General features: G+C 51.8%; 1 protein-coding gene across 3 annotated transcripts in view; it reads left to right on the plus strand.

The window, feature by feature from the left end:
• Positions 1-2,410: 2,410 nt before the first annotated feature.
• The window catches only part of AGPAT3 (1-acylglycerol-3-phosphate O-acyltransferase 3), a gene marked incomplete at its 3' end in the record, with an annotated part of 74,341 nt that continues 58,975 nt past the window's right edge, over positions 2,411-17,776 (plus strand). Inside the window, exon 1 of one of the 3 annotated variants that reach the window (XM_081088012.1) lies at positions 2,411-2,605. Of the gene's footprint in view, positions 2,606-3,082; positions 3,544-17,776 lie in introns of those variants that run through there. The other 2 variants (XM_081088016.1, XM_081088015.1) reach the window with 2 other exon arrangements.

A 17,776-nucleotide genomic window follows, 5' to 3' on the forward strand; every position in this document is an offset into this window, starting at 1 on the left:
CTCAAAGTAATTTTGTTGTTGTTAATCCTCATGGGAGGATATTTTTTCCATTGATTTTTTTGGGGGGAGGGAGAGAGAGAGAGAGAGAGAGAAACATCAATGTGAGAGACACATCAATTGGTTGCCTCCCACACCTGCCCTCACTGGGGCTGTGGATTGAACCTGCAACCCAGGTATAAGCCCTTGACTGGGAATGGAACCTGAAACTCTTAGGTCTGCAGGTAAATGTTCAAACCACTGAACAGAAACTGTTTTAAATTTAAAATAGTGTTTTAAATTTAAAATAGTATTAAATGGATATTCTGGAGTGCAGTTAACCAGGTCTCTGTTGGTTATGGTCAGGGTTTCTGTGATTCTATGTGTAAGTCAGAACGTTGGTGCTGGTGGGGTTTATCTGTGGGATGAATGCCTGGAAGTGGCTGTGCAGGGTCAAAGATTTTACATTTAATTTCTACAACATTGCAAACTGTAACTCCCCCCCCCCCCCAAGAATAAGGGAATCGTAAATAGAGCAGGTGCAGGTATGTTTATTCCAATCTAGATGTTTTCTGAAATAATTTGAGGAGGTTTAAAAACAGGCACAGCCAGCACTAACAGCACCTGGTATTTTATTTTATTATTATTTTTTTTTGCTCCTCACTGGAGGATATTTTTCCATTGATTTTCAGTAAGAGTGACAGAGAGAAGGAAAGACAGAGAGAGACATGGATGTGAGAGAAACACATCAATTGGCTGCCTCCTGCACGTGCCCTGACCAGGGCCTGGGCCAGAGAGGAGCCTGCAACCGAAGTATGTGGCCTTGACTGGAATCGAACCCGGGACCCTTCAGTCCGCAGGCTGATGCTCTATCCACTGAGCAAAATCGGCCAGGGCAGCACCTCGTATTTTAAACAGCTTTCAGTGAAACTGGTTCAAGCTCCGGGGGGACAGGCAGACCTGAGGACCTGCATGGGCTTCAGGTCACACCCAGGTATCCAGCAGAGACAGCAGAGTGGAGGTGATCTTCTATCATGGCCATCAATTAACAAGGCGGCCTCAGTACAGTCCTGCCTGCCACGCCCTCTGTAGGCTCAGCCATAGGGCAGGAGAGCTGGAGATGCAGGAGATACTGGAGATGCAGGAGATGCAGGAGATACAGGAGATGCAGGAGATGCAGGAGATGCAGGAGATGCTGGAGATGCAGGAGATGCAGGAGATGCTGGAGATGCAGGAGATGCGGGAGATGCGGGAGATGCAGGAGAGCTGGAGAGGCAGGAGAGCTGGAGATGCAGGAGATGCTGGAGAGGCAGGAGAGGCTGGAGATGCAGGAGATGCTGGAGATGCTGGAGATGCTGGAGATGCAGGAGATGCAGGAGATGCTGGAGATGCTGGAGATGCAGGAGATGCTGGAGATGCAGGAGATGCGGGAGATGCGGGAGATGCAGGAGAGCTGGAGAGGCAGGAGAGCTGGAGATGCAGGAGATGCTGGAGATGCAGGAGATGCAGGAGATGCGGGAGATGCTGGAGATGCAGGAGATGCTGGAGATGCAGGAGATGCTGGAGATGCTGGAGATGCAGGAGACGCTGGAGATGCAGGAGATGCAGGAGATTCAGAGGCCTTGGCTGCGGGTCCAGCCAGGCCAGAGCAGACAGGGGTCAGTGACCACCGGCGAGGGGCGGGGCTCGTGAGGCCAGTCCAGGGGGGGTTGCTGCCCCCACCCCAGGGGGAAACTTCCTCTAGGGTCAGACACCAATACAACGTTGCAAGCCAGAGCCAAGGATCAGCCTGAGAGCCCTGCACGTGGGCCTGAAACACGATCCGCCAGTGGAGTCAAGGCTCCCAGGAGGCTCCCCACGGTGACCCCACTCCCGCGGTGAACCTCAGACCACAGCCCGGATTCAGGCCTGGAAACACCCCCGGGGCCCTCACGGGTTCCCCGGGGAGGTGGGGGCGTCCAGGAGGGGATCCAGGGGCCGTGGCACTGTCTCCGGGACCGTCTGCTCGGACCCCTCCCACCACGCTGTGCCCTGGCCCTAACCCAGTTCCCCACGGACCCTCTGCCAGCTGGCCCCCTTCACCCCTAATCCGACCCCTCCATGGGGGACCTGCCCCTTCACCCCTAATCCGGCCCCTCCATGTGCCCTCTTCCCCTCCCCCCCAGCCCCCCCCCACCCGCAACCCCTCCTGCCCGCGTGTCCTATAGGCCTGGCCCAGTCTCGCCCCTGCCACCCCCCCAGCTGTGCCCCGTGTCACCCCATGTCTCCCTTACCCCCCAAGTGCTCCCCAACACTCCACGCCCCCTTCCCCACGTCCCGTGTCCCCCGCGTGTCCCCGTTCCCGTTACCCTGCGTGTCCCCCGTCCCCCCGCCCCACACGTGTTCTCCCCGCGTCCCCCCACGGCGTGTCCCCCCCCCTCCCCGCGTGTCCCCCGCCCCGCGCCGGCGGAACTGTGGGAGCGGCGCGCACAGGAAGTGGCGGGGCGGCGGCGGGCGCGGGGGGATGGGGGCCGGGGGCGGCGGGCGCCGCACTCGCTGAGGCCCGACGCAGGGCCGGGCGCCCGGGGCCGAGCGCAGCCGGAGCGGCCCGGAGGCGGAGGCGACGCCGGGGCCCCGCGCGGACGAGCAGGTGAGCGCCCCCCCCCGCCCCCCAGCGCCGCCCGGGGCCCCCTCCCGCCGCCCCGCCCGGCCCGGCCCGGCCCCGCCGCAGTGGCGGCTCCGGCTGCGGCCTGGGGAAGGGGCGTCCGCGGCCGGCCCCACCCGCCCGGGCCTGGTCCGCCGAAGCCGGCCCCGTCCTCTGCCCGCCGCCCTGCAGCCGGGGCTCCGGTCCCGGGAGGGGCCCCGGGAGGGCCCGGCTGCTCGGAGGGGCGCCACCCCCACCCCATCCCCATCCCCACCCCGGACTTTGTGGGATCCCCTGTGCCCCCTCCCCGGCGTGTGGGGCGCTGTGACCGGCCGGGCGCCCCCCTCCGCCCCCCTCCCCTCCCCTCCCCTCCGCCCCCCTCCCCTCCCCTCCCCTCCGCCCCCCTCCCCTCCCCTCCCCTCCGCCCCCCTCCCCTCCCCTCCCCTCCGCCCCCCTCCCCTCCGGTGCACGCGGCCCGGCCTCACTCTGCGCCGCGGAGCGGGGGCTGCAGGTGGACGCAGGGCGGGGCGCCCCGTCCCCAGCCCTGACTTTGGCGTCTGGACCGAGGCGGACGGTGAATTTCCATGTCCCGGTCAGGTGATGGGTCCCAGCCCGGAGCCCGGGAGGAGCCGCCTCCCCCGGGGCCCGCGGACACCGAGCCTTTGGGCGCCGGCCCCCAGGGCAGCGGGGCTCCTGGCAGTGACGCTGCCGTGAAGAATTGCGCTGGTTCCCCCTTCAACTTTGAGAGAAGTTCAGTGAAACAGGAGAAACGCTTTTATAAATGGCTGCCCAGCCCTTTCCTTTTAAAGCACAATGTCAGCCTTGCCTAAGCGAATACTTGAGCGGCTGGGCTCCTCTTCTTGGGAAATAGGATCTCCCAGAAGGAACATGAGGGCTGCGGGCCTGGAGGCGGCCTGGAGGGAGCGTGGCCGCCTGTGCTAAACGTGAGAACCACCCCAGACCCGCGCCTGCCGAGCTGGTGCTGATGGGCCGCGCTGGTGCTGATGGGCCGCGCTGGTGCCGAGCTGGTGCTGATGGGCCGCGCTGGTGCTGATGGGCCGCGCTGGTGCTGATGGGCCCCGCTCTTGCTGATGGGCCGCGCTGGTGCTGATGGGCCGCGCTGGTGCTGATGGGCCGCGCTGGTGCTGATGGGCCGCGCTGGTGCTGATGGGCCGCGCTGCCGCACCCAGCCCAGAGGTTCCCTGCGAGTGAAGTCACAGCCCCGCTGATGATCCTCACTTAGGGATCGCTAACCGAGCTTTTCTCCCTTTCAGAGCTTCCTGAGAGGTCCAGGTTCTCTAATGTGATCACTTCCTTTCTGTCCCCGCCCCCTGCTGTGTCCCCCCCCCCCCCCCCCCTCTTAAAGTTTCATAGTTAGTCTGTTACAATTCACTTCTGTATCCATTTCTTGGTGCCTCTCAGAGATTGTGTTGATTCAGTGTTTCATCAAGAAGCTGCATGTGATTGACATTCAGCAGGCACAGGGGCCTCTCCTTGGCCTTGGACACTGTAAGGCGCCTTAACGTTTTGAACCAAACTTTCTGCGCTTGGGGAGCCTCTGTTCACCCCACCTGCAGGGCCTAATGTCAGTGTGAAGGAAGATGCAGCCGGGGCCCTTGAACTGTGGAGTCCTGATTCTGGAAGCCGCGCCCCGCGGGGGAGGCCCCTGTCCCTGGGCTGGCCCGCTGGCTTGCAGAAACGTGCCCTGTGTCTGTACACGCGTTGGTGTGTCAGGGCTGCGGAGGCAAACTGGGAGTTGCTTTATGTTGGAAGTTAGAAAAAGAGCATCCATCCAAGTGACGGTTTTCACTCCACTCCCCCTGTTGGCTAGCAGTGGGTCCGGATACGCCGGGTTACCCTTGCCATGTGTTATCCCCGATCAGACTTGGACCTTGTAAACAGTGGTCGTGGAAAAACAGTGGGGTTCAGTTACCTGCTGAAGGTCAGATCACAGATCAGCACGGCCAGAATTTAAATTAAGCTCCGCGGACTCTCATCTTTTCAGACCCATCCGTCCACTGAAAGTCTGTAAACTTTTATCTCTGGTTAAATCAGGGTGGGAGGGAATGTTGAAATCCTTGCACACACAGGGAAAATGAAAAACAGATGTTGTGTGTGAGGAGAGCCACATTGGCTGGGGTTTGGCTTGGGAGGGTCTGGTTAATTTGTCCAGTCACATTTGACCCTGAAACACACACGCGCCATGGACTCAGTCTGGCTTGAGAGGGGGCTGGCCCCTCACCGTTAGCCGCTCGCCCCCTTGTCACCGTCAGGAGGCACCTGTGGCAGGAGCGATGGCTTCCACTCCCATCCTTGCCTCCCCCCTCTCGCCTTGTCAAAAACTCTAACATTTTACGGTTACAGGTTGTGGCTGATTGATGTTGAGAGAGCAAAGCCTTGGGCGGGTGGGTTACATTTATCTGTTTCCTTTTGAACGGTTTGTACAACGGAGATCTTTATTACTTACTCTTCTCATTGAGAAAATTACCTCAGGTTGACTGAATTTTGTAAAAACAGTCTCAGGAATTGTATGGGTTTTACTTCGGTAAACCATTCTTTGGCCAAACAATGCTTGAAGTTTTAAATGAGTCGTTTCAAGTGTTAAAGGGAAAGGGCTGTGACTTCATCCTTCGTTCCTGAAACCACTCACTGATCATTTTAAAACGAATCCTAAATTACTAAGTTGAAAAAGCTGCGTCTTGGGCAGGCACATCGGTGGCTCATCCTCTGACAGTCTTCTGTGTCTAGTTACTTACTTAGTACTGTTTGATTATCTTTACCAAGCAGGGTGTGAAGAGCCTGGGACACGTCAGGGTGGGGCCGTCTGTGTGGTCTCTGGAGGTGGGAGCGGAGTCGGGGGGGGGGGGGGGACTGGGGACTGGGGCTGTGCTCACACTGGGCCCCGTCTTCTCCCCGGGAGCCAGAAGGGTTGCAGACACAGGTTAGATGTCAGTGTCACCACACCGAAAGGAGCACGTGTCCTTGAACATGTGGCAGGCAGAATTCTCCTGGCCACGTGCTTTGCATGGCGTGGACTAAAAGCTGAAGCTGGGTGCTCCCGTGGGAGCGGCAAGAGTCGTCCCAGGGCGATGGGAGGCCCCGTGCCGTTCACGTGGAGCCTCGGGAACCCCTCGGAAAGCGGTGGGGAGTGAACTCAGTCATAAAGAGCGGAGTGATGGATTCTGCCGGGAGCGGTAGTAAAAGCCGCTGCCAGGAAAGACCTCGCCCAGAGCCGTGGCTCACGGGGACCTGCTCCCTAAAGGTTGCACACCAGGCAAGGGGCTGGGTTCTGGAGCGCCAGGAGTGGCGGCTTCTCTCTTCATCACGTCGTTTGCTGACCTGAAAACTTTGTGAGTATATGCCGACATGAAATGTGTCCCCTCCTGTGTAATTTAGGCTCTGCGTATTGTTTTCATAGCAACAGCTACAATTCTTGCCCCTGTCCGGCATTTTATGTGCTTCTCTTGTTGGATTCTCAAAACAGCCCTGTAAGGACAGTAGTGTTGCCCCATTACACAGATGGAGAAACTGAGGTGGGCAGGCTTGGCCAGGGTCGCTCAGGTGAATCTAGATTTCAGACAAAGGTCTGATTAAATCCGCATCGCCATGATGCTCAGAGAACTCAGTAAATGAAAACCTACATTTTAGAAACAAGGACTGAGTGAATGGCTTCCCAGAAGTACTCATTCACAAACTTCTCACCTGACGGGAGTCAGAAATCCCTCTCTGGGATGATAGAAACAGACACAGGCAGATACGATGCTGCATCGGAAAGAACAGAAATTCAGTTTATGCAGCTTCACTGTGCTCAGCGTTTCACTAGACGCTAGGTAGGGCTGAACTGTAGAGCTGCCCATTGACCCGTTGCATAAGAACGTGCTGATGGTTGTGTGAAACTCCCCATAGATTGATTTCTAACCTAGATGACTGTCCTGGTCTAATTGGAGTGATTGATTGACTGAGTGCAGGGATGTAACTTTTATTAGGAAGATACACGTAATTCTTAGTTCAGACAGAAGTCACTCAATTGATAGACCTTGCAAAATACAGTTCAGTATCAGCAATTTTTGCCAAATAAGACAGCAGTCAAATTGTTAAGTGAAGACGGCCTCCATTTGGGTTATTCGGGAGGTGAGTGTCAAGGTGAGCAGTGCCAGGAGGTTTCAGAAAAGCCCTTGGTTTTGGCAGGTCTCCTTAGGCCAGTGATGGCGAACCTTTTGAGCTCGGCGGGTCAGCATTTTGAAAAACCCTAACTTAACTCTGGTGCCGTGTCACAGATAGACATTTTTTGATATTTGCAACCATAGTCAAACAAAGAATTATATTTTTTATATTTATTTTATATATTTAAATCCATTTAACAAAGAAAAATCAACCAAAAAAATGAGTTCATAGGTTCGCCATCACTGCCTTAGGCTGTCACTCAGGTCCCTTCGCTGCAACGCCTCCGAGGTTGAGGGTCCCGGCAGGTGCTTCCAGACGGATGACAGAGATCAGCACACACGTCAGCGTGTATTCTCGGTTTTCTCAACCAAGGCACCTGCTGCTGTAACTGAAGTTCTAGATATTCGCTCGCAAACGCGCCCGGTGGCCTGCAGGTCGGCTCCAGCTCAGGGCGAGCACCTGTCTTCCCGGAGCCCCACCTGCTTTGTGCCTCTCACTACTTTCCTTCACACTTTAGAGTTATTGGGTATAAACACTTCTATTTTTTGGTGAACAAAGCTACAGTGAAAGTTGTAGACACAGATTCCAACAGGGGACAGGGAGGAAGGTAAGCCAGCGATGGAGCGATGATGATGGCCGTGTGAACGTGAGTGATGCCCGAGCGCCTCTTCTGGGGCCCCCTCACCTGACCCAGCACTGATGCCCAGCCAGCAGGACCAGGTGGGAGCAGGACCAGAGTCACTGACCTTTGGTCTGCCGGGACAAGCCCGGAAGCTGGATTTTTATATGAAGTTATTTTTAACAGACCATGGAGGCAAATAGAAAATGTTCCTGCTTTAATTCAGTCAGTAGACCCTATTTTTGCAACCTCTGGGCTCAAATATATGTTTAATTTTTGAAATAAAGTAACTGAGCTAATTAAATGAAGACACAATGAGCACTTCCCAAATGCATGCAAGAGAAGCAGGAAATGAATAACAGATACCTAAGCCTTTATCTGCAGATGAAAACCATATAGTTCTATATGACATGTTTCCTCATATTCGTGTTACCAACCCTGTGTCGTAGTGGGTGTATCACATGCCTTTTCCCAGTTTGCCGGAAGCCGGTCCACCCTTGCTGCTTGACGCAGTCGCTGCAGGGAAGAAACATCTGCACAGCTTATGTTTCAAGGGACCTGGCATATATGGCATATGTTTGCTCCCCCTCTTAGCGCTGTGTGTTTTAAACAGGACCGCCTCCCCGAGAAAGGTTGTTTCCCCAGGTGAGGATTTTTTCCCCTGGAGTTAGGGATTAACAGGACTAAGGAAGAGAATAAATCATAAACCCCCCTAGTGTTACAGAAATGCCATGTACTACTTATGAAGAACTTGGACTAAGACTGTTGGCAATAAATTTGGGACTTGTTGGGCCCACATCCCCAGGGGTCTGCCCACCAGGGAAAGCACCAAAGCCTATACCCCTGGAGATCCACCGACACAGGGCAGTCCCAGGGAAGGCAAGCAGCGGGGCTGGGAGGACATAACCTTTACTGGGTAGGAGAATCTCCTTCAGTCACTTCCTTGTAGCTTATCAGTAGAGCAGTGACCTTGGAATAGCCCTTATAATGGAACACAGAGATTAACCTAGACAAGATTAAAATCAACAGAACTAGATAGAGACAGGATTTTTGGCAAAGGTCAGATAAGAAACTATGGAAATAAAACAAGGAACTGTAAAAAAAACAAACAAACAAACAAAAAAACAAAAAAAAAAAACAAGGAACTGTAGAAGGTTACCCAAAACATACCAGGATGTGATTATAGAGGCATGCTTATAGGATCAAATGGTATAAATACAGATGTAACAGGACAATAAAGGGAGAACCTGGCTATGCTGATGAACTGAACGGTGTCTCTGTGTCCTTCCTTCTTCCCGACTCCGTCCACACCTTTGGGAACCCCTGGACCTGCTGGGGCTGGACCCCAATACCAGTTGAGTCTTGTCTTTTTACTTTATTTTGATGAATAGAAATTCCTAATTTAATGTGGACTTTACCCATCTTTCCTTTCATGGGTAATGCCTTTTCCCTGCTGGCCTGCCGTGTCCAGGTCCCCTCCGTCTGGTTGTCTGTCCCACTGGTTGGTGTGTCTGCATGGGCTTCGTCGTGTCGCTCGGTTCTCTACCTGTCCTGCTGTCTGGACATCCTCCCTGTGGGTCTGTGAGGCCCCTGGCTGTTCTTGTTCTTTGCTTTCCTGTGTAAATGTTCAAATCAGCTTGTCGCCTGGCCTGCGTGGCTCAGTGGTTGAGTGTTGACCTATGAACCAGGAGGTCATGGTTCGGTTCCCAGTCAGGGCACATGCCTGGATTGTGGGCTCGATCCCCAGTGAGGGGCATGCAGGAGGCAGCTGATCAATGATTCTCATCATTGGTGTTTCTATCTCTCTTTCCCTCTCCTTTCCTCTCTGAAATCAATAAAAATATATTTTTAAAAAAATCAGCTTGTCAAGTTTCATGGAAACTTTGTCAGGATTTTGATTGAAATTGTATTAATTCTGTAGATTCATTTGGGGGGATTTTTCATCTTTATAATATTAAGTCTTCCTGATGTAAACATGGTATGTGTCTCCATTAATGAAGATCTTTTTAAATGACTTGCAATTAGGTTCTGTAATATTCCACATACTGTCTTAGACTCTGCAGTTAAATTTATTCCCAGACACTTATAATTTTTGTTGCTTTTGTAAGTGGTGTTTTAAAAATTTATTTTTAATTAAATTGGTTTCTAACTTCTTGTGGATGTTGTACAGACGGGCAGTTGAGTTTGGGCATTGATTTTGTAGCCAGTCGCCTTGCCGGTCTCTATTTCCAGATTTGTGGACGTGGGGGTTTCCTGCGCAGGCACCCCTGTTATCTGGGAATGATGGTGGCTTTGCCTCATCCTGTGCCTTTACTGTCTTTCCTTCCCATTTTCCTGCCTGGGCCTCAGGGCGGTGTTGGATGGCAGAGTGACAGGGTGTTCTCGTATTGTTCCCAATTTCAAGTCAAGGATGCCATTGTTTCCCCTTGTCGTGCTGGTACAGACACAGGCTGTTTGGTTCTGAATCGTCCCATTGCGCCTCCTGGGATTAGAGTCAATAAAGAGATTAAAGACTTACCTCCATTGGTCATCAGGGACATGCAAAAATACGGCCACAGGGAGGTGCGGGCCTGCCCACCGGGGTGGCTAAAATATACGGCGGCCTCGGCCCAGCGCTGTAAATGGCGCAGTGCTTCAGAGACCTCGTGGCCAGATCTGCAGGCGAGGCCATTGCACATGACTCAGTGTGTGTGTCAGGACCCCGGGCAGGACAGGATGGCCACAGCCACTTAGTGGGCAGACCCTGGAGAAGAAAAATGTGGTGTGTATGTACAACGGAATATTGCTTCAAATAAAATGCACACGATGGGAAAGAGATGAAGTAGCTGCAACCACAGGCAGATATGTGTGGCTCTTACAGAGGTGGGAGCAAAGGGCGTGAGGCACAGAGGTGCGTGCTGTCTGATCCACGGGTAGGAAGCACAAAAGCAGGCAAGACCAGGCCCTGCTGCCTGGAGTCAGGGCGTGGCCACGGAGGGGCCACTGGGGACAGGAAGGGAACATGCAGGGCCTCCTAGGGGCACTGGGAATGCTTTCTGTCTTGATCCAGGAGTTGGTTACTCGGGTGTGTTGAGCAGCTGCAGATCTGTTCAGGTTTTCCAATCCTGTTTGAATATGATTTGGTAAGTTATTTTTCTAGGGAGGGATCTGCATTAGTTACCTGTGCTTATGACAAATGACACCAATGTTTATTGGCTTTAAAAACAACACTATCATCTCACAGTTTCTGCGGTCCAAGAATCTGGGCACAGCTTAGGTTTCATGGGCTGCCATCAAGGTGTCACCCAGGCTGTGGTCTTACCTGAAGGCTCTATGGGGAAGGGTCCCTTTTCAAGGTCACTCATGGGTTGTTGTCCTCAGGATTCTGAGGGCCTCCCCAACATGGCAATTTGCTCATAAGGGCACGCAAACATGAAAAGATAGAGAGGAAGGAAGAGGGAGGGAGGTGAGGGAGGGGTGAGAGGGAGGTGAGGGAGGGGTGAGGTGAGAGAGAAAGCTCAGAGCTTTTGAAAGGCCGCAACTTTCTCTCACCTCGGAGGTGACCTTCCATTACTTGTGCTGTACTCTTTTTTTTTTTTAAAAAAAAATGTTTTTATTTTCAGAGAGGAAGGGGGAAGGAGAGAGATGGAAACATCAGTGATGAGAGAATCATTGATTGGTTGCCTCCTACACACCCCACACTAGGGATTGTGTCTGTAACCCCGGACATGTGCCCTGACTGGGAATTGAACTGTGACCTCCTGGTTCCTAGGTCAGTGCTCAACCCCTGAGCCACACTGGCCTGGGATGCTGTACTCTTCTTGTTAGAAGCCCGTCACCAGGTCTAACCCACCCTCCAGGGGAGGGGATTGCATGAGGGTGTGAACCCGGGCGGTCATCTCGGGGCTGCCTACCGTACTGTCCATTTCATGAAACTGGCCATTTCCTTGGTACAGAGGCCATTATATTTTCTTAATTTTAAAATCCCTACTATGTCTGATAGTAAGCTCCCTTTGCATTCCTAAAATTGCTCTCGCCTTTCTTTTTTCCCGAGTCATCTCCGCAGAGGTTTCTCTATTTTGTTACTGACTGCAGAGCCGGCTTTTAGTTTTGTGGACCATCTCCATGGCCTCCGTTCTCTGTGTCATTAATTTCTGCTTTCATTGTCATAGTGCTGTCCACGCTCCTTCAGTTTATCTGGTGTTCAGGTTATTGAATTGAAAGCTTTTATTTTGTTTAATAGTTTTATCCTTTATTTTTTACTTTTTTCTTTATTATTATCCTTTATTTTTTTCTAAGCTTCATTTCTTAACTTTCAGACTTTTTTTCTATCGTAAGCATTTAAGGCTGCCACTGCTTTATGGTAGCCTGTATATTTTGGTGTGTAGCATTTTCATTGTTCAGGTCTCAGCATTTAACAATTTCTGGTGTTATTCTTCTGTGACTCATGAGTGACCTAAAAGACATTTTTATTTTCTAATGTGTGGGGATTTTAGGTTGATTAATTTTTTTATCCTCGCCTGAGGAAATGTTTATTGATTTTTGAGAGAGAAGGGAGAGAGAGAAACATCAGTGTGAGAGAAACATTGATCAGTTGCCTCCTCTATGTACCTGACCGGGAATCGAACCCACATCCTTTCGGTGTATGGGATGATGCCACCCTTACCCTCTGAAAGGCTCACGCTGTTTCCATTCACCCCATCGTATTGGAAAGAATGGCACCTTTCCAGGCGTCTAACTTTTTTCATTTTCCGTTATTTTCTCATTTTGAAATCCAACATGCTGGGATCTCACTGTGAACTGCGACAGCGCCCTAGGCAGTTCTGTTGAGGTCACCCGGTGAGAGTGGGTGGCAGGTGACTGGTCTCTCCTCTGTGGAGGTGTAGGGTGCACCGTAGGCTCCAGGCCGAGAGCATGGGTGACAGCGGCTCTGCATGGCCTCTGTTCCTCTTCCCCGAGAGCCTGTGAGGATGGGAAAGGCCACGTGCGGAAGCGCTTTGTAAAGAGGTGTGCACACAACCACGCACCTCAGGCCTGGTTGAGAAGGGACGTCCCACGAGGTGGTGTGTGTGAGTCCCGGCCGGCCTGCCCCCGGGACGCCGGCACGTAGGAAGAGGGGGCTGCGATTGGCAAGCGCCACAGGGAGAAGAGCAAGAACAGAAACAAGGGCTGAGCTTTGCACGGACTCGTCCCCGAACTGGCCACGAGCCCTTGGACACCTGGCAAGGGTCCCTCCCGCGTGCCTCTCCTGCCGGTGTTGGCTCTCCTGCCTCCCGGGGGTGCCGATGAAGGAGACCGTGGGCTCTGTCTATCCCTGTTACTCTGTCCGGAAGAGGCCTGGCGGCATTGCAGCCCAGTGTCTCGCAGGTTCTGAGCGTGGTAGAGGCAGGTGCATTGGCATTAGCCGTGCCACCCACCCGCACCCAAACTGGTGTCTGCCTGTCTCACCATACAGCACCGTGTTTCTGTGCCAGCTTCGGGTTTTCCTGGTTGCTGAATCATTTCATGGCTCAGCAGATCTGATGGTAGCACCTCTCCTTCCCTGAAAGCCACTAGTCTGAGAGCAGCAGGGGCTGCTAGCTGTTGTGGCCGCTTTGTGGCACTGGGGTGGCTGATTGGCAGGGGCAGGTGAGGCCGCCTGTCCTCCTGGTCTTGTGTCCTTAGGCTCCTCTGGGAGTGAGGGCTGCGTTGGGAACCCCTGGAAGAAAGCTGCATGAGGGACTTTGTAGGGCGACTTCAGGTTGGGGGGATAATGGGCTCAGCTGGGGTATCTCCTCTCTTCCCAGCGATTGTGTTTACTGCCATTTGTGTGGGGGAAGGGAGGTTTTGAAAATAAGGGTAACATTTGCCATCACATTTACAGTAGGACAGGTTTACTTAACAACAATGATTTTACCAATTAGTCTTTTTGTTCCCACTCACATACATCTGCCAAATAATGACATAAGCACCCAAGTGGGGAGAGGCTCCTGGCCCATCCCTGAGCACAGCATGGAGTCAGCAGCAGCGGCCCGGAGCATTTCAGATGCGCTTTATTTGACATGGCGTGTAACTTGAATTGTGTGACATGGAGCACGTCAACTGTACAGAACAAGAAAGATTTGTACCAGGTGGTGGTTTGATGACAGAGGTGGTCCTTCCTGTTGTTGGGAGTGGGGCTAGGGGCGCTGGGGGTGAGAGACAGTCTGATAGAGAGACAGAGAATATAAATAAGAGAGGGGCTTCTTATAAATAAGAACTTTTTTCTAGAAAAAAAGAGAAAGTTTAAAAGGAAGTGATGATAATTACGAGTTGTTTGTGCTTGGTCATTAGTACTTATTTCCAGAAAGGGTTCAGTTTCTTCTTCTCCTTTCAAAGTTTACAGAAGAAATAGAAAATTGGGGGTATTTGATAATTTTGTCATTTTTATTTTATAACTTCTGATTATATTCTATTTCCAGGAATGGGTTAGCTTATTTTTTTTTTAATTAAGAAATATGAAAACAGAATATTGAATCCCCATGCCTACCATCCAGTAGAAGAATTAACCACTGTAAAATCACTTGAAGTCAAAGAATTCATGAAACTAAAATGCCTAACTTGTTAGTGGAAAAGGGAGATGGGAGGACAAGGACCTCGGAGGCGTGTTCTGTCCGCACTGTGCGGAGCCGGAGGAGTGGCGGCTGCCCAGGGTTCGGAGGTGCTGTCAGTGCGACATGCACACGATTCCCAAGAGCATGAGAGGGAGCGTAAGACACCTCCCTAAGCTGCTTTTACACGGACTGGAAGTTGGATATATTGGGTCAAATAAAATGTACTATTAAATCATGTTTGTCTGTTTCTTTTCACTTTTTCATGTGGCGCTAGAAAATGTACAGTTGGAGGAGCACTTCCCTTTGTGGCTGGCGTCAAGCTCCCACAGGACAGGGCTGTCGAGTTCCGAGTGGCTTCGTGAGAGAGGGCCCCGTGACCTTGGCATGTCCCCCACCTTCTCACCGCTTTTAACCAACCTTAAACTAGAAAAGTAAGAGAAGAAAAGGAAATAAAAGACATACATGATGGGAAAGAGAAGGGAAATCTTTATTCACAGGTGTGGCAAACCCTATGGAATCTACAATAAGCTACTAGAACTAATAGGTGAGTTCAGTGAGTTTACAAGATACAGGTCAGTATAACACTGGACAATATACTAGCACTGGACAATTAAAATTTGTAATAAAACACCATTTACAACAGCAGGGAAAATACGAAATCTTAGGGATAAATGTAACCAAAAAATGTACCCAGAGAAATTAAAGAAGACCTATATAAATGGGGAGATACACTATGTCAATGAACTAGGACACCAGATGTCACTGATATATCAGATCTACCAAAACTGACACGGAGATGAGGTGCAATCAAAATCATAATCCTGGCAAGGTTTTTGTTTGTTTGTTTATTTTTTTTTTTAGAAATTTACAAGCTCATTTTAAAAGTTAGTGGAAATTCAAAGACCTAGAATAGCCAGAATAATTTTGAAGAGACAAACAAAAGATGACCTGGTTTTCAGACTCTCCCTTGCTTCGCTAATTGTGGAAAAGGTATGCATGAAGATCAGTGGGATGGAACGATTCCAGAAACAAACCCGCACATTTAGAGTCAATCAGTTTCCAACAAAAGTACCAGCGTGATTCGATGAGGAAGTGGTAGCGTTTTCAACAAGTGCTGCCAGGATTGTTGGACTCCCATACGCAGAAACAGTGAACCTTGGTCCTACTTCCTCCCATTGTAAAAAAATCCACTCGAAATGGGTCGTAGGCCTAAATGTGGAAGCTGAAACGACACGATTGATAGAAGAAAAGTGTGGTGTATACTTAAATGGAATATTATTGAGCCTTAAAAACAAACATGCTTATGACATGGATGAAGCTGGAGGACATCATACTGAGTGAAATAAGCCAGTCACGAAAGGCCGAAGGCTGTGATTCCACATATATGAGATGCTCAGAGCAGTCAGACCCATAGAGGCAGAAAGTAGGGTGCTGGGTGCCAGGGGCTGGGGCGGGGGGAGTTAGTGTTTAATGAGGAGAGGGTTGCAGCTGTGGAAGGTGGAAAGTTCTGGAGGTGGATGATGTGGATGGTTGTACAACAGTGTGAATGTGCTTAATGTCCCTGAGCTGTGCACTTAAAAATGATTAAAATGGCCTGGCCGGGATGGCTCAGTGGTTGAGCGTTGACCTATGAACCAGGAGGTCAGGGTTCAATTCCGGGTCAGGGCACATGCTCAGGTTGCAGGCCGGATCCCCAGTTGGGGGCTTGCAGGAGGCAGCCGATCAGTGATTCTCTCTCATCATTGATGTTTCTCCCTCTCCCTCTGAAATCAATACAAACATATGTTAAAAGTGATTAAAATGTGAATTTTATGTATATTTTACCACAACTTAAAGCAAACAAAAACAAGGAATAAGATTGGCCAGTGGCCCTGGGGTTTTGCTTGTTGGTCACAGCCTAAGGTCGTGCTGGAGGGAGAGGAGGCTGGCTGTTCTGGAGGGGAGCCCGGTGTGCTGGGTTTGTCGGGTATGGGAGGGAGCAAGAGTGCGAACGAGGTCGGGCAGCACTGCTGTGCCGGGAAGGACAGATCCTGGCATCCAGAGGGCAGAGGCCTGGGGGCTGTTTGGATCCGCACGCGCATGGCGGGAGGAGCCCAGCTTCAGCTGCTCCTGAGAGCCTGCGGGGAGGTGGAAGTTGCTTTGTGGTCCTTCCTGGGGTGTGTTCATTTGTGAGCCATCTGTGGGGCCTCCCGATCAGGCAATGGGAAGTCACGGCTCGGAAAGGCCCCGAATGGGCCATGGCCCCGGTGTTTGCTGAAGGTGGCGGAGTATTCAGTTCGCGGGGAAATAAAGTTCATTCCCGGCGGTCAGCTCCCCTGATGTGCAGGGTTTGGTCCCCGTGTGTTTTCCCTGCGTGTGTTTGTGCCTTTCGCTTTTAGGCCCTCAAGGTGAGAACCTCTCGGGACGATTGCTTCCCTGGCTGTGCCGACCCCGATCCTCTGTAAGTTAGGAGAGGAGGCACCCGAGCGCGCGCGCGCGCGTGCGTGTGTGTGTGTGTGTGTGTGTGTGTGTGTGTGTTTCTGTTCCCCGGAACGGCCCTGGAGTGGGTCCCGCCCTCGTGATCTGGGCACAGCTCTTGCTGGCAGACCCAGAAGCCCATCTGCCCGGAGCGCCGGGCTCACTGAGTTAGCTTCAGTGACATTGAAGGGACCTTGTGGAGCACAGTTGGGCCTTAGTGCATGTTGATTGATTTCTTAAAGGGGTATGTGCTTTGAAGTTCCCATTTATCCAAAAGCGAAATGAGAAAGTTCAGGTATGGGGTCTCCCCTTCTGTTCTCTCCTGGGGGGCCAGGCTAAAGATGCCGCTGGGTCCCAGTGTGTCCGCGGGGGAGCAGCAGTGGGCATCACCCCGCAGAGCTGGACCTGGCTTTTGTTAGCAGACCCTGAAGATTGAGAGACTCTTTGAGACAGACATGGCTGTCCATTTAGATGTCCAGGGGTGACGTGACCCCGAGGTCTGTGGGCATGTTTGCCAGGAGGAGGCCCAGTTCTCCATGGGGCAGTGAGCTCTTAGGGCGCTCCCTGGGAGCCCAGTGATAATGGGCAGCTCTGGCGGAGAGCACTGAGTCGGGGTGGGCATGGGGTACCCAGTCATCAGAGTCCTCAGGCCCATCCCACAGAGTGGCCTCCAGTTCCCCGCACCCCCTCTTCTGTCCTCTGTGTCCTGGCTCCAGGCAGTCCGGGTCCCTTCTGTTAGGCTCCAAGCTGACCACCGCCCTCCTGCACCCACACGCAGCCTTGAGATCTACTGTTGGGTCAGTGAGCGACAGGTTCCTTTCTGCTGATCATGCCTCCACCAGATGGCCTCCTGCCATGTCTTCTCTGGGCCTGAAGTCACCTGTCTTTTAAAGTGTCGTCTGCAAAGAGCGGGTCCCAGCCACCATGTCTAGAAGTTTGCACATTTAATTAATAGTTCCCAGTTCTCAGGCAGGATGTTTAAGCTCCTGTGTAATGATTACAACGAACTGTGTGCTGATAGCTACTATTTGGTAAAAACAAACAGTTTTGGGGATATGAGTAAGTTGATACAACCCCATGCCAATCTCATACTTTTTGTATTTGTAGTCTTGGCTTGTTTAAAATAATGTTGCTTAAATATATGAACTGAGCACTGCAGTACTGCCTTCCTTTTCAAGTGAAAATTACTTTGTTTAGTGTCACTTTAGAATTAAGTCTTTCCTTATGAGTGCCTGTTTAGTAACTGTTACCATAAATATGACACAAGCCTCGTCTCCAACACTCTGGCCATATCGTGGGCGTGGTATGGCTGTAGACTCTGACATTCTGAATCAAAAGTGTATGTGCTTTCTTTGCTCCTCATTGATTTAATACTCAGCGTAGGGT

This window comes from Myotis nattereri, assembly GCF_964212035.1.
Source record: "Myotis nattereri genome assembly, chromosome: 3".
Taxonomy (NCBI): domain Eukaryota; kingdom Metazoa; phylum Chordata; class Mammalia; order Chiroptera; family Vespertilionidae; genus Myotis; species Myotis nattereri.